At 39.9% G+C, this 17,668-nt stretch overlaps 1 protein-coding gene across 4 annotated transcripts in view; it reads left to right on the forward strand.

Annotated features, from left to right (window-relative positions):
* The first annotated feature begins 2,120 nt into the window (after positions 1-2,120).
* HS3ST5 (heparan sulfate-glucosamine 3-sulfotransferase 5) overlaps positions 2,121-17,668 on the forward strand; it is a 257,223-nt gene continuing 241,675 nt past the window's right edge. For 2 of the 4 annotated variants that reach the window (XM_034765830.1, XM_034765834.1), the window contains exon 1: positions 2,121-2,482. The gene's annotated coding sequence lies outside the window, so the exon portion shown is untranslated. Of the gene's footprint in view, positions 2,483-2,565; positions 2,611-2,636; positions 2,671-17,668 lie in introns of those variants that run through there. The other 2 variants (XM_034765831.1, XM_034765833.1) reach the window with 2 other exon arrangements.

The raw sequence follows: 17,668 nt of genomic DNA on the forward strand, positions 1-17,668 counted from the left end.
AAGAAAGGTAGTGAGGGAAAAATAGATACATGTTCTATTTGCATATTTTAATTAGCAAAACGTTTTCTACCACATTGGGCTTCATTTCATATCTCTGTATAAACAGAACTACAAATAAAACTGATAACATAAATATAAGTTTTAGTGCTGAATATTAAATTAGCTAAAAGGTTTGATGTAAAGTATGAATTTTTCATACACTATCATTCACCTTTGCTGAATATATTATCATATCGGACAAGCAATATTTTTTTTATCCCTGGGAAACAGTGTAAACTACTAACATCATTTGTTCAGAAAAATGCACTGTATTCCTTCTTTATTGCTGGTATTGTTAAAGGCTTCTCTTAATCTGTTATGCGTGGATTTTAGTGAAGGGAAAAAAAAAAAGACTTGTCTTTAAAATATAAGAATTTGATTGTGTGCTATTGTTGCCTGCCAACAATGAGCTAAAGAGGTTAATGGATCATAGATTTGGCAAACAGCCACATTTCTTCCTGCTCAGTACATTTAACAACATAATTTTGTTTAACTTTTAGCATTGAAGGAGTTGTTGGTAAATAGAAATCGGATTTTTATACAATTTTTCCCAGAAATCCTGCAGCTTTTTCAGTCATTCATGGTGAACATTTGAGTCCTATAGTTGGATGGGTGAGGAATGAAAAAATAGCAGGCTCCTGATTCTCTTGTGCCCAGCACCTTGTGTAGTCTTACACTTGTGTAAAGTGGATATAAATTGTTATAAATCTGAATGGTAGCAGGCTCTTGCTGTTTTTCATTTATCATTCTTCATACTCTGGGACTCATGTCACTATGAATGGCAAATATATATGCATTGTAGCAGACTGGTAGCATTTTTACAACCACTTTCTACTGGTGCAAATAACTATACAAGTAAAGGACCAGGAAGAATCAGGCCCTTGGTTGGTATTTTCTGCTACTTGAGTTACTTTGGGCCCAATTCTTTCCTCAGTGAAGTGATTGGCCACCAGCCTGCTCACATATGTATGAACCAGTTCATACCTGGAACTATTCTTCATGAGACCACTTTCTAACTTTTCATTTGCAAGTATCCAGTTTACCCTAGTTCCCTTCACCTTCCCTCAGAGACAATAGTTGAAGCTCCTAAATGTTGTAGTATTTAAAAAAAAACCAAAACAAAAAAAGCTCAGCAATTCAATCTGAAACTTGCATTCAAAAGCCCAACCCCTTCCCAATCTCAAGGGTGGGACACCTTTAGAGCAGGTCTTCTGGCGAAAACTGCAGTTAGACCAGGTATAGCTGCCTCTCTCCAGCCTGGTATATCCGCTGGGGAACACTAGTGAGACTCCACAATAGGACAGGCAGCAGCAGTCGAGCTTAAAATGCAAATCAACAAGGAAACAACTTGACGGTGGCTATTTTTTCCTCTACTGAGAACAGGGGTGGCTGGGGTTTTTAATGTGTCAGTAAGTAAATCATGGCACCTAACTCCTGAGCCGATCATTCCATTTGGGAAGAAGGTGAGCTGGGGGTGGGGGGACGGTGCAGGCATCAAATCAGGTATTGCAAAGCTGTCTCGGCGATGCTGCTGCTGCTTCCTTACTCTGCAGTGGAAATATCCGGCAACAGTTCAGAGAAGCAAGCAGCAGCGCCCCGGCCGCTCCTTCCCCGCCTGCTGAGCCGCGCTCCCCTCCCCGCTCGGGTCCCCTAGGGCATCCTTGCACCTTCCACATGGTGCCCAGTGCGTGGCTGAGCCAGGCCGGGGCCCCGCGGTGGCGGCCCGGTGCTCAGAGGGACCCTCCTGCTCTTAGGCTGCGTATCTGCGCAGGGGACACCTGCGCTGCGCTTCCCAGCCCGCGCGGCTGCGACCTCGGGGCGGGGCGGGGGGCTTCTCCGTGCTCCCGGCAAAGAGACTCTCGCGCGCAGCTGGGCACATCCCCAGGCGGCAGCAGCTGCGGGGCGCTCCGCACTGGCGGGAGGGAGGGGGGCGCTCCGGGAGCGGGAGCGGCGCCGTGTCTCTCCCTCACAGCCACCGAGGCTGGACCTCCTCTGCTAGTCCGGCCTCCCGCAGCAGCAGGGGGAAGGCAGGGGAGTGGGGCTCTTCTGTGGGAAGCGACTCCTAGCTCGCAGCTGGGGAGCGCGAGAGAGTTTGTGTGTGAGAGACTGGAGGGGGCGGGGGTGCATCTGCTGCTGCCGCTCCCGGGCACAGGGGACTGGCAGTGCAGGGACTGGGGCTGCTGCTGCTGCTGTGCCCGCGCCGCGGGAGCGCGCCCTGCTGCACCTGGCCCCAGCCTCTCTGGGATGTGCAGAAAACGCGTCCTGAACTCCGCGACTTCTCCCCGTCTCCAGCAGTGCGTGTGAGTCTCTCTCCCACACGCAGCAGATCCACTCACTCTAGGGTCTCCTGCGCGGGGCTGAGCCGCCCTGTGTGCCTGGCTGCTGAACAGCGAAACCCGACCCGCTGCCCCCGCCTCACCCCTCCTGCTTTTCAGGATGCCCGGTAAGTGGTGGTGACGATCAGGAAGTCTGCCCGTGCCATCATCTGCTGGGCTAGCGATAGCAGTGCCCGGTCTTACCGCACGCGCGGCGGGGCGGAGGGGGAGAGGAAGCGGCTGATGTGATGCTAAGGTGAAGCTTTAGAGAAGGACTTTTCAGCTGCCGGGCTGGATCTCTCTGATATCGCTCCGGGTACAGTAGGAGGGTTTTTCTGTGCATTGCTGGGGCTCCTGCTGTGAGGATTGTGCATTTCTTTGGGGACACTTTGGGGTTTCTGTGAGCGTGCTACCTGCCACACCACAGTGAGTGCAGTGTGAGGGCTACTCTGTTCGTTGCTGAGGGGCTTCCCTGCTTGTTCTGGGTACAGTGGGGGCATTGTGGGAGTTGCCCGGGTGCAGTTTTTTGGGGGGTTGGTTCTGTGCATTGCTCTGGTACAGGTGTAGGGGGACTGCGTTGCTGAAGACTCTGTGCCTTGCTCTGGTACAGTTGTGGGGATGGTCTTATGCATCAGGGTACAGTTGGGGGTGGGGTTGGTTCCGTGCATTGCTGAAGGGTTGGTTCTGTGCCTTGCTGGGGTAAGGCTGGAGCTGGGCACGGGGTTCTGTATTGCTGAGGGCACGCTGGAGTTGTTGCTAGAAATTAGCCCATATCTGGCTGCCAGAGGCTTGTCGTTTATACGTTACTGTTAAAGTGGCCCCTATTTAGTGATGATGCGATTCAGGGCTGTAGAAGGGGAGTGAGAGGGTCTGTTCTCCCGCCAGCCGCTGTAACCTGCGGTGGGAGAAGCTCCGCTAATGGGGTAGGTGGCATCGCGCCTCCTGTCGCCTGAGTCCCAGCTTGGGTCTTCCCCACTCCCACCACGGGCAATTCAGCTCTTACTCAAGGAAGCCGCCTATGGAGTTGATCAACTACTATCCCTTCTTCCTGCCAGCCCATCTCTTTTCATCATGTGCTTCATAGAGGGTTCTGGCTGCAAAAATATTGTTCCCGTAGGGGAGGTTTAATATTTGCAAAATGGTTGATATAAAATTAGTGCATGGCTGCATTGAACTAGAGATTTGTGCCTGGTGACTCCTCTCAGATGGCTGGTACCTCCGGCTGTCAGATGTCAGACTCTCTAGAGCAAGGGGGCTGTTTGTTCTTTCCCACAAATCAGGCAAAGCAGTGGGAAACAGATAAAGCTGGTGATTGCTGGAGAGTTTTAAATGAATTTTTGCTACACGATTTCAACATTTTTCCTGGTTTTAGAGGCACACTATGACGAGCATATCTTGTCTCCGTTTATTTGAAATGCTGGGTCTGATCCTGCTCCCATTGAAGTCAATGGCAAAACTCCCATTGACTTCAGTGAAAGAAGGGTAGGGGTCATATTGAATTCTGTTCAAAGGAAAAGGATAAGAGAGAGCAGGCTGAAAGAGGTACAGTAGCAGAGATTAGTGAAAGAAGTTCATTCTAAGAAGATAAGAATAGCTGTTACCAAAGAGATTTTTAGCTGCATTGTGTCAGAATTATCTTGTAGATTTCCATTTGGACTGAGCGAAGAAAAATCTAAATGATTGTCTTCTCTTCAAATGTTTGCTAACAAAAGAAAGACCGAGTCACTTTATACACAGACTTCCTCAAAATATCCAGGGGGTCAGAATGGTGTGGGGTTTTTTTTCTAGTGCTCTACTTTCCCCTGCCCTTCCCCTACTATAAAGTTGTTAACCAGAGAGGGGCCTGATCCAAAGCCCACTGAGCTCAGTGCAAAGGCTCCCATTGACTTCAATAGCCTATGGATCAGACCCTAAGAGTAAGCAGTGGGAACAGGAGATTAACAAGAGAAATGTAATATCCATAAGGAAAGGTGTTGCATAATATTCAATTCATGAACAGTTCCCCCTTCCCCTTGGGAAAACATAGTACATGTTGTATATTTTTTATTTCTTCTTCCATTTTAAGAACTCCTGCACAACATACACACAAAGAAAAATGAACAGGAGTATACATCCGAAGAAGTGGGCTGTAGTCCACGAAAGCTTATGCTCTAATAAATTTGTTAGTCTCTAAGGTGCCACAAGTACTCCTGTTCTTTTTGCGGATACAGACTAACACGGCTGCTACTCTGAAACAAAGAAAAATGCATCTTAATAATTAAAATGAACTTCATATAGATTACAAAGCATATTTTATGCAAAAAATAGTAGATGGAAGTTTTAGTTCATAGAATGTTGTCTGCATCATGGAGTATCAGGGTTAGAAGCAGTTCAATATAGTAATGGGACCCCAAATCTTTAATAAACCTTTAAGGAAAAAACCTCTCATTTGCATATTCTGACCACTTTTTAATCCTCTCCACCTACTCTAAAAGGATAGAATGTTATTTGTACTTTATAGATATATTTGTCAATTCTCATCCAAAAGAATAATTTGCGCAAGCTCTGTAAATAGTGACCTTACTAACTTTTCTACAAAATGTTAAAAAAACTCCAAAACACTTAATATCCTTATACAAATATCTAACTACTACTATCAGGGTCATGCCAGTAATCCAATATGCTTACAGATATTTAATTGTTAGAAATAGGATGCTTCATAGCAAAGAATAATAATAATAATAAAGTCACGTCAATATGTGCTGTACATACAATTCAAGGTACTGGACCTAGCTGTCAGTTTTTTTCTATGCTTCCAGCAGAATTGCTGTTAAATTGAATGTGTCCATAATATTTATTTATGGACAGATGTTCCTATTAGAGCTGAGAGTGGGGGGAAAACAAGGCTTTAAAGAAGATAAATGCTTTTCTTTTTATCACTTTTTCTCCTTTCTCTTGCAACCTTCATATTATGGGGAGGAGGGTCAGACTTAAATGTCACACTGCAGTTTCTACCCCTAACTTTACTGAAACATCCTGAATTTAAATTGTTTAAATCAGGTACTATAAATTTGGGGCTCAGTTAGACAGAATTTTGTTGAGGTTTTTCTTGTCTTATCTAATAGTTACTGATAGGCATCATAATAAGCTATTTTTACTATTTTACTTTTCATTTAGATAATGAATATTTTTCCATATTAAAAACTTTGGCCTGATTTTTTCCCCCAAAGCTGCCAAGCAACTGCAGTTCCTGTTGATTTCATCTGGAGTTGTGGATATTCCGCAACTCTGAAAACAAGGACATTTATTTGCACAAATCTTAGCATAAGCCCTGTAAGCCATCAGCTATGCTGTGTTGTACACCTTTTTAGATATTGTCCCAATGACTTCTCACATATACATTAAGAAATCCAAGTGATACTTGAAACATTTGTGTATTCTGAAATTAGAAAGTGTATACTCATTGTTGGCATTTTAGTTTATCTATAAATGAAGTGTGTGTGATTTGGGGAGCAGGGATGGGGGGATAGGGGTTCCTAGATCAGAGATTGTAGGGAGTGGGAAAGGAAATTAGCAAATGAAGAATCTACATTTGAACCTCCTTTAATCATTTTTAACCTTCTTGTCAGTATGATCTGCTGAGGAAAAAGAGTTGCTTGATCCAGATATTATTCTTGTCTAAATTTTTCATTTAGGCTTCTGAAAATGTACTATAAAGTATGTTAATTTGAAACGTATTTATAAAGTCTTGTAATCTTCCAGTGTATTTATCATACGAATGATACTGACAGATTACTGGGCTCATAATTAGACTGTTATTACCAGGATTCCAGCAAACAGACCCTTGACTTTTTTCTGACTTCTTGTCGTGTTTATATTTTAAAATCAATTGTATGGTGTCATATCTTAATCTGTAGAGCAAATTCTTAGAAATAGAAGAATATAGTTCTTAACTCATAACCCATCAATTTAAGAACAAAAACATCCATAGTAGCTCAAATCCATCAAAATATTGTATTCAGGTTATGCATTCTACATATGGAATATGACATGTAAAACAGATGGTATATAAAATTATGCATAGCATGGCTGGAGAACTACATTATCTAAATTCAGTGCAACAGAACAAGGAAGGACTGTCATATGTAACTTAACGTTTTAGTGGCTTGTGTGTACTGGCTTAGTGTTTATTCCTGGTTTAATTCATGAATTTTGTTTTCCTTTGTTTTAATCATGACTCTCTAGAGACAACAATCTGGGTAGCCGCATTAGTTTGTATCCACAAAAATAACAAGGAGTCTGGTGTCACCTTAAAGACTAACAAATGTATTTGTGCATAAGCTTTCATGAGTCCACTTCTTCAGATGCATCTGAAGAAGTGGTTTTTTTACTCATGAAAGCTTATGCCCAAATAAATCTGTTAGTCTTTAAGGTGACACCGGATTCCCTGTTGTTTTTTTAGAGAGAACAATCTCTCTTAGAAATGCATGAGTTTACCACATAATAGAGTCTAGTGTCTAAATAACATGAAAACATACATCAAGGGAAATACTGTTATATCAACTTTTGGTCCAAAATGTAAATTATGTAAAGACAAGCTTTCACAAAATTCAAGATTAATAGAAACACTCTTGCGTATTTAAAAAAACAACAACAGTTTTTTTAACCAAATAAACTGCCCCTGCAATATTGCAACCCAGATAATGTTTACTTGGAATTTTGTTACTCATCCATACTGTTTACCTAACAAAGTAGCTGGCAATGGATGACTAATGAAGTCATTTTGGTCTGTGTAAATACTGTGCTAGTACCAAATCCTAGCTTTCTTTCTCAGGCATTGGGAGTTTTGCCTCAGTAAAGACTGCAGGATTTGGCCCTGAATCAAGGGTTTGTAACTATGCAAAATAGTGCTTATTTTAAAATCAAATAAAATGGTTATAGCAGAAAGACTCACATTCAGGAAAACACTAAGCCCATACATATTTTTAAGCATGTACTTAAGTTCCATTGAAGTCACTGGGACTTAGGCATGTTCTTAAGAGCTTTGCTGGATAGGGACATTTTCTTGAAGCAGGGCCACAAATATCGACAGTGGTTGGGCTATACTATGTAATGACTGCTTGATACATTTTATTAACTTTTGGGGGGGGTAGAGGGGGGAAGCACCTTAAACAAAAATCTACCTTTTTTTTTTTTAGTTATGAATCTTTTTTTTAAATGTTCAAATGCATTTTAATTACATAAAACTATATAATGATTCTGTAGAGCTGAGACATCTTATGCTCAAACCCAAGTGAATTTTCAAAGATGAAGTATGAAAGAACAGACTTTATAATTAAAGTAACACAAGATGAACTTTAGTAATACTAACAGACACCAATTTAACATAATACAAAACAATCTTGTTTAAAGCTTATAAGATCCAGCTATTATTGAATAGGTAAATTAAGGAAAGGTGCCACACTTAAACTATTTAATAACCCAGAGACCCTTTAAGATATTTGAGGTGACACACTATGCTTCACATTGCAAAAACGGATAATGTTAGCTCACTGGTACCTGTGGTCATGATGCATCTTGTTGCTAGCAATGGGATGCTTCTTGAGAAGATCTGACTTTCTATTCAGAGGGATTAAGATAACATGTCTGTCATGGTGTGGTATATAACAGTAGTGTCCAATCCATTTTTTTTCTGCATGATATCAAGTTTATCTATTCAAGTTGCTGTACTAATACAGTATCTTGTATTATTATGTCTTGAATAATCTTGATTGTGTGCATTTGTTAGAGTCTCCAAAGGACTATCATAAATAAAACTGTTAGCCTGCATTATAGTAGAGACTTTTGGAGACTACCAATGGATAATTGAATATTACATTTAGGCAAACTTATTTAAAAAACAGGAATACTTGTGGCACCTTAGAGACTAACAAATTTATTAGAGCATAAGCTTTTGTGGACTACAGCCCACTTCTTCGGATGCATACAGAGTGGAGAAGTGGACTGTAGTCCACGAAAGCTTATGCTCTAATAAATTTGTTAGTCTCTAAGGTGCCACAAGTACTCCTGTTCTTTTTGCGGATACAGACTAACATGGCTGCTACTCTGAAACCTGTCATTATTTAAAAAAGAAAACTAAATACCAAAATGATTGGTTAGAGGTCTTTATGGTCTTTGACTCAATGTATAAACAAAGGGTATATACTCTTGCTTTTAAAAGTCATAAAGGCAATGCCAATATTGGTTTAATCCTGCATAGAATTAACTGTGACATGAGTTGAAGAATAGGAGTTTGTCCTCCAAAGCAGGTGCTTAAACTTGCACAGATATATAAGCTTTCTGCACAAGCTGGATTTAGTGTACATCCACAATGCCTCCCACTAACTAGCTTTGCTACTATGATGATACCTTAAAAAGTGACATCTCTGACAACTACAGTGGGCTTGTCTTAATGGCAATAGCCTTGTACAGCATCCTGGGTCTTGTGCAAATGGGCAACTTTTGTTTTTTGGTCTTACGGCTATTATGTTATACATAATACATAAAAACAAATAGCACAGAATTTGTTTAAATAAACAAACCCAAACCATTTGCCAGTAATTTTCAACTTGAGACAGATGCTGTTTTAATAGAAGTTTACTTAGTGGAATAACATGAGACAACAGAACAGGCCACTTTAGTCTACTACTCTCTTACTCCTGCTTCTCAGAACTAAATTTACAACAGATTTGGGATTGACTAACACAGGAAAAACAAGCAGAAATGTATGAGGATGCACTTTCTCTTCAGACAGAGATAAAGTTTGTTCTCTTAAGTCTTGATAGGACTATTCACATGTGTAGAATTATGCATTTGCTTAAGACTTTTCAGGATCAGGGCCTTCCTAGATACAATTTTGCAGAACTTTCACTGTTTCATTGGATAGATAACACTTTCTGACCATGCATCAGTGACTATACTTTTTGTTTTGTGAATTCACAAAACACCAGACCAATACATTTTTTTATTTTGTTTGTATTTATTTAACAATAAGATCCAGTCTGTGTCTATACCTTGCTGCTGTTGCTTCCTACATTACAACTAAGATCTATCTTTCCTCTCTATCCACATATCTAAAACTCTCATCCCGTTTCTCAACTACTGCAACCTCCTCCTCTCTGGCTCTGACAAATCCCATCTTGTTCCACTGAATCCATCCAAAAAGTTGCTGCAAGGATCCTTTTTACTAGCTCATCACTTGAGCCGTGTCACTCCTCTCTTTGTGTCCCTCCATCGTCTCCTTTTTGCCACTGCATCAAACAAACTCCTTGTCTTCATTTTCAAGGCATTTTCAGAGTCTCTCCCCATCCTACCTATCATCTCTAAAACATTTAATTGACACGTCGACAACAATGCCAAACTTTATTGCCTACAGTATGTGGTAAACTTTCAAACAAGCATCTTCATCCTTTGTCCCATGCTGCCCATTATGGAGTACCTCATAAACATGTGCAAAGCCACCTTCTTCATTCTACTTTAAATTCTCCTCTGCCATGATGCCTACAATATCCTGACAATGGTTTGACAGTTGCTTTTCTGAGACCTCCCTACTTATTACCCTGGCAAGTATGACCTTACTGTTTCCTTGTGCTCCTGGGTCTGTTTGTTCTGTCCACCAGGTGCCTCTGATTTTATACACAGATTATAAGATTGTTCAGGAAGGAATCATTTATGTGTTTATACAGCACAATGGGGCTCTGGTCCACGATTAAACCCTCTAGACACTAATTTAATAATAACATTTAATAAATGTGCTGGGCATTTCACAGTGTAGTCTAGAATAGAGAGAAAGGCAAGATGCACTGGGAGAGACAGAAAATGGTTACCTTAAATATCTATATATAAATTTCTGAACTAATTATTTTTCAGTTATGTTGAGTGTAGACCACACAGAAGTGGTGGTGAAATCCTCATCCCCTTGAAGTCAATGGGAATTTAGCCACTAGCATTGATGGGGCCAGGATTTCACACTCCTTTAGGAATTATGTAGAGGAGAAGATTGGTGACCTAGCAAACTCAGCTTTGGAGGTAGATCTTTGCTTAGGGATCAACACTGCAGAAGGTTTGGAGAAAGGAGTGTGGGAGAAGGAAACAAAGGAGGTGTTGATGCTAGCAACACTGGCAGACCAAGAGGGTGAGTGGAACATGATGTATGTAGGCCAGAGGTAAATTGTACTGGGCCTCAAAGGTGAGACCAAGAATTTTAAAAATGATAGTGACGGGAAGCCAATAGAGCTAATAGAGCTATTCAAAGAGCATTTAATATTGTTTGACTATCAAGGAAGATAACTTTGGCTGTGACACTCTGGATTAGCAGGAAAAGGGTTTGGGGAAGGATTTTGATTAAGGGTTTTGGGAAGACCTGAAGTTAAATAGTTGAGATGGCAAATAATAAGGGCATGGACAAGAGTTTTTGCTTCCAGGACAAAAGAAGGCTTCATGGGGGGTGAGGAGGGGCTTGTTTTTTTGTTTTGTTTTTTAATCTTGTAGAAAAGAAGTGAAAAGGTTTAGCGATGGCCTGGATATGAGGCAAGAATGAGAGGAAGGAGTCAAACATGATTCTGAGATTGTAAACCTGAGAGATGCAGAAGATTAAATGAAGCTGATACTTTCTTACTAACAAATGAACTCCCTAATACTGATGTTAATCCATGGGACACAATGAAACCTGTATCAAAAGGCAAATGAATATTAATTGTCTTGTCTTGCTTTAAAAAAAAACACTTTAAGTACAGCTAAGATTATAGTTAGGAGCTTTGCTACTACAGCATAAACTATATAAAAATGAGAATAATCAGGATGAAATAAATTTAACTGAGATCAACAAAACAATAGAAAAGTTATCTAAAATGTTTCTACTGTTAAGTAAACAATAAATCTGATGCATTGCTGGAATGAATGCTTAAAAGAATAAAGTTAGAAGGGACAATTAGTGGATTAAAAATCCAGATCGACAGTAATTAACACAGATTATATTTTTAAAGTATTTTTTGTATCAAAATCTAAAATGGTTTCTACTTTGACCCTTTCTGGTTTCCCTGTCACTAGTAGGGATCTGTTATTGTCAGACAGGAAAAACAATGAAGATAAAGGAAGATATGACAGCACAATAAATAATTTACTATAACTTTTTCCTGAAAGTAAAACAAAACAGCAGGGCCCAGTGGTTTTTCTGAAGAATGTTTTAAACCTATAACCAGAAATTAGTTCCTGTACTGACAAACTGTAGATTGACAAAAGGGAAAAAAAATCCTTCACCTCAGAGTTTGAGGCAAACATTGTATTATATCCTAAAGAAGAGAAGCCTGAAGGTTGTTTTGTCAGCAACAAACCGATGTCACTATCATATCATTAAAAATCCTGCCAGTAAGACTTGGATCAGCAACCCCATATCTTATACCTAAGCACCAGGGGCCTGATCCAAAGATTAGTGAACTCAGTGAAAAGACTCTCACTGAATTCAGTAGGGTTGAGTCAGATCCCGGGCCCAGGGGTAATGTCCATAGAGCATTAGGAGTGAGACGTTTGATGAAACCATCAGATAAACTGCATCTAATATAGCCTCTTGATGCTGAAAAGGTAGTTGACTGGATCGAGTGGATCCTTTCTTTGGCAAGATGTCCTAAATGGAATTTACATGGAATTTATTTTAGCTGAATCATTGCCATTCATTCTCATCTACGTGCTGCTATAAAATTATTAAGCATGGTAGAAGATGGGGTGGTAAGCATTTTCTACCACTTAATTTCGTATTAGTGCCTGTAGCAAAAGGATTGATATCAAGTGCAAAATCAGATTTGTAATTGACACTCTACATTTCCATCTATCCAAACAACAAACATGCTTTTATTTATACTCTAGGCAGAAGAGTCTGTTCCAGAATTATGATTCAAAATCGAATTTCAAAGCAAATATTAAAATACCTGCTGTTGTGAATTTTGCAAATTATTCTGAAAAATAAAAAAAAAAAGTCTGAGTGTGGCTTTCAAATATTCCAAAGAGGTTACACCTAAGCAGAAGAGACTTTGAGTAAATCCTGCCTCATTGAAGTCGGTGGCAAAACTCCATTGACTTCAGTGGGGCCAGATAACTGTTGTAATAAACTGTATCTAGCAGGTGACATCACTAGCCCACATTTAAAAACTATTAATTGGTTTGCTTCTTCTCCAAGGGAGGAATTCACTCCACTGGCATGAAGTGCAACTGTCCAGGCTCCATGTGGGTGGAGTGCAGAGTGCTTGGGCAGATGAAATCTACTCTACCTCCAACCCTGGATCAGAATGTGGGGCTGCTGTTTAAACCCAACCTCCTTTTCTAAACTGGAAGAAAAAATCCAATAGGGGAAAAAAGGAATATTTTGTTTTTTCATTACAAACATTTAGATTATTTGAAAAACTGCAGTTCTGAATGAAATTTTCCATATATTTTAGGTTTCTTTTTGAAATAAAACTAGTCTTTTGAAAAACTTTTGACCAGGTATAATGGCATGCATTAAAGCTGAACAGGAATTTTTGACTAAACATTTCTTTGTTGGAAAGTGCTGGTTGTCAAAACCAAAACTGTTCCCTTGTTGAAAATTTTTGCCATATCCTGTTTGAGGTGTTTGTTTGTTTGTTTGTTTGTTTGTTTTGTTTGGTTGGTTGGTTGGTTTTTTAAGAAAATGTTTTTGTTTAAAAAAAAATTTAAATTTAAAATTAATGTATAGTAAAAGATATGAATGTTTCATTTTAAAGTTATGAAAACAACATGTTACAGTTGACCTAATCTAAATTATTTTTTTTAGATTATCAATCCATGAACATTTGAGAGAAACTTTTTGTTTCAATTCATGATTGGAAAATTGTCATGGGATGGGGAAAATGTTTCCCACCAAGCTCTACTAAGCACCTAGTGACAGAGCATATGAGCTCTTCCCAATTCCTTACTGAGGTATAATTTTATCCTAAGTCTTCCTCCATAACAGAAAGGAAGAAGTGGATGCTTGGGGCCCCACACAACAGCTGGGGAAAGAGGAATAACTAAACGATCCCTCTAGGTTGCTTTTTGGCTGCATATGAGTTGATTAATCCTTTCACTTGGCTCTGTTTCTGACCAACTTTCAAAGCCAGAGGGTGAGTGGACTTCTTATTGCTGAACTGGATTTAATCTATGGGAAGGCAAGACCTGATGCTAAATGGTAATTGGAAGGTAGCTTGAATGGAGCCAGGGTAACTTACTCTTCCAACAGTACAAGATGTAATATTTGTTCTTTGTTTGTCTCTGTCCTTAGGGTGCACCAATAAGAGCTGTCCATGAACTAGACATCTTGCCTTCTGGATTCTGTTACCCAGAACCCACAAGGCATGGTATATGCCCCACAATCAGTGCATTGGATCAATATGGAAAGTTAAGAATCAAGTTACAATAATATCCAAATATGCCGTAAAACTGTAGCTGTCCAGTCATTGCTGGTGACTCTAGACATTGGGGATAAAATCCACGAGAAAGAGGACCTGCAGGAATTGTTTTCTTATTTCAACAGATAATCAGAGCTTAATGTGTGCCCTAATTCTAAGGTCTGATCTGCACTGAAGTTCTGTACTGGTACAAATATACTGATTAGGGATGTGATTTTTTTTTAACCAATATACCAATAAAACCCATTACAGTGGATGCAGTTCTACTAGTGTAAAGCTGCCATATCCTGGGATCCACATTGCTTGTGGGGTAGTACTGCTATAACTATGCTGCTACCATTAAAGCAGCCCAACTCTCGTGAGTAGACCAGCCCTAATTGTCTGAAACCAAACAGCGTTCTGAAAATGTGAGCCATTCATAGAGGATTGCTGATGAAGATATACAAAAACAGTAGTCATTTCTTGCCCATTTTTCAATACCTACAGTTATGTTGTTCAGTGAATGCAACAAAGGTCAGTCTGCACTAACTGTTAAAATCCTAGGACTGTTTATTTACAAGTTCATTTTCAAGGGTTTATAAATAATTGAAATCTGTATTAAAATAAAGGGCACGAGTTCCAACATTTGTGCTCAGATAGAATGCAAACATGTACATACATAATCTTATATGGTGAAATGTATTTTGACACACATGGCACTGAACATGTCAGGGTTTTGTCTTAGTTCATACTCCTGCAAACTTTCCAGGTACATAAATCTACACTGAGATTATTAGAAATTCTGCTTTTATAAGGTTGGCAGAATGGACTCATAATAGGAATATACATAACACTGGGCTGATTGTTTATATTACACAAAGATCTTTCAGCTCATCATCATGGGGAAGAAGAAAATGTGTTCAATTATGATGTTATTATACATGAGGTGTCAATTTTGGGTATTGTTTAAAGTTAGCATCAATGAACTTGTAGCTTCTATTTCTCTTTGGAGCTTATCTACGAATTCTAATGGTGAGCTATTACCAGGGTCTTTAATCATCCCATTCAGACTGACAGAAACACTCTACAAGTGAAAATGAATGGCTACCTAGGATTTGGTTAATAAGAACATATACAAACGCGTGTTATGTATGAAATGTATATAAACTATAGGAATGGTTCTGCTTCCCACTCTAATCCTTGTACACTGCTCTAGTGACTTATAAGGTCTGTAAAAAAGATGGCAAAATGATTGGGGAGAATTCCCCTGGCACAGGCCTTATGCTGGGTTGTCTTAAGAAGCCCTGCACTGTCCATCTTCACAAACTGGCATAGGGATTGGGTTCTGGGAGGGCCAGGAGTGGGGCCATAGAGAATGTTGGGGTGGATGCCCTTACTTGGAGCAATCCCTTTAAGTTAGACTGGTTTCATCCCCTTTAGCAGTAACCTTTGCCCTACCTTTCTTTGCACTCTACTTTCTGACCATGCCACTGTTTATACACACATGGAAAGAACTAGGATGGGCCCAAGGTGCAAAATTTAGATCTGACTCTGAACTTCCCCAAATTTGGACAGGATGTGAAGTCTGGCTGTGGTGGAGGGAAGCATTTGTTGGAAAATTCCAGCCTTTATTCAGTACAGGGGTGTCTGGAGTTCCCTCTAGATAGTGCAGGCTGAGATGAAGGCTGACATAAAAGAAGTTCAATCAGACCCATTCTTGTAAAACTGAGCATTGCCTGTTATAACTCATCATGTTTGCAAAATAATGTGCAGTGTGCTAGACCAGACCATAGTAATGTATAATAGATGTTGCAAGACATTTGAGAATAATCTGAGAATGGTATTGAGTGATCAATATATTATATACCTCCATGTATAGATTTCTAATTTGTTCTATTAATTTTATATTACATGCACTTTCCCCACAGTGTATATTTGAGTTTATTTTGAGAAGTATAAACATAAGGAAAAATTATGCTGCAAAGCTGAACTACTGTATTATTATAAATAACTATATATAAAAATAAATAACTCTGAACCTATCCTTATAGTTCCTTTCATGTGAGGGAAGCATATTAACTAACAAGTTACACAATTGGGGTATGGGGCAGGGGAGAATCTTATTCCTACTCTGGAATCATGCATGCCTCTGCCCCATCATCCTTTCCCCCTGTTCCTGACTGTTTTGTGGATTTTATTAGATTTACTAGTATCTTTTGATGCCATGAGTCCACTACAGGGCATGATATCCAGAAGTACAAGGAAATTGCTCAGCCACTGTAAACTTGTGGCCAACCTCAAATCTGGTGACTTCAGCACAATACACACAAACTGGGATAGTAAGTGTTCTTCTGATGGTTTACAAACCTTCCGTCACAGACTCCAGTCTCAGATGGTCTCAACTTCTTATCTGGTCAAGATTTAGCCATATGCAAACTAAATCTTTAATAGGTCTCCAAAGTTATGTCATAGTGCTGCAAAACTCTCTGCAGCTTGTCTTGATTTTAAAACATTGTCCATTGTGGTGAACTATGCACATCAATTAAATCATAGAAATGTAGGGCTAGAAGGGACTTCAAAGTCATCAAGTCCAACCTCTGCCCTGAGGAAGGACCAAGTAAACCAAGGCCATCCCAACAAGCATTTGTCCAACTTATTCTTAAACCTCCAATGATGGAGATTCCACAACCATCTTTGGAAGCCTATTCCAGACCTTAGCTATCCTTATAGTTAGAAAGTTTTTCCCAATAACTAACCTAAATCTCCCTTCCTACAGATTAAACCCATTACTACTTGTCCTACCTTCAATAGATGTGGAGAACAATTGATCACAGTTCTCTTTACAACAGCCCTTAACATATTTGAGGACTATTATCAGGTCCCTCCTCACTCTTCTTTTCTCAAGACTAAACATGCCCCTTTTTTAACCTTTCCTCATTAAATCACATTTTCTAAACCTTATCACTTTTGTTGCTCTTCTCTGGACTCTCTCCAATTTGTCCACATCTTTCCTAAAGTGTGGCACCCAGACTTGGACACACTACTCCAGCTGAAGTCTCACCAGTGTCAAGTAGATCAGCACAGTTACATTCTGTGTCTTACATACAACACTTCAATAAAGATTTCAGACTAACTCTCTAATTTGTCCAGGTCATTTTGAATTATAATCTTGTTCTTCCAAAGTGTTTGCAAACCCTTCCAGCTTGATGTCATCTACAAAGTTTTATAAGCATACTGTCCCCTCTGTTATCCAAGTCACTAATGAAAATGTTGAATAATACTGGATGCAGGACTGGATAGGGAGGAGGGATAGCTCAGTGGTTTGAGCCTTGGCCTGCTAAACCCAGGGTTGTGAATTCAATCCTTGATGGGGCCATTTAGGGATCTGGGGCAAAAATCAGTACTTGGTCCTGCTAGTGAAGGCAGGGGGCTGTACTCAATGACCTTTCAGGGTCCCTTCCAGCTCTATGAGATAGGTATATTTACATATGCCCTCCAGTTTGACAGCAAACCATTGACAACTCTGCTCTGAGCATGGGTTTTTCAACCAGTTAAGCATTCATGTTATGTTAATGTTCTGGCCACTGTTTCATCTTCCTCTCTCTACTGCTTTCCATGTGCAGTAGGCCTGACAGTGACCTCAGTTAACTAACCTTGTGGCTTCTCCTGTACCATCTATTAGCCAAATTCTAAAATAATCTGGGAACAACTTTGCAAAGTTGCTTCAGCCTGCATGTTTCAAATGTGTAGAAGGAGTCTTGGGCATCAATGGCACCTGGGTGTCCCTGTAGCAATTTCTCCTGAAGACTGAAATGCTTTAGTCTATCTCAAGTCATCGGTATCTGGATTAAATTTAATGGAGGTCAGACCTGATGATCTGATGGTTCCTTCTGGCCTTCAACTTTACGAAATTATGGAGTG

The sequence above is a fragment of the Trachemys scripta genome, chromosome 3 (genome assembly GCF_013100865.1).
Source record: "Trachemys scripta elegans isolate TJP31775 chromosome 3, CAS_Tse_1.0, whole genome shotgun sequence".
NCBI classification, from domain to species: Eukaryota; Metazoa; Chordata; order Testudines; family Emydidae; genus Trachemys; species Trachemys scripta.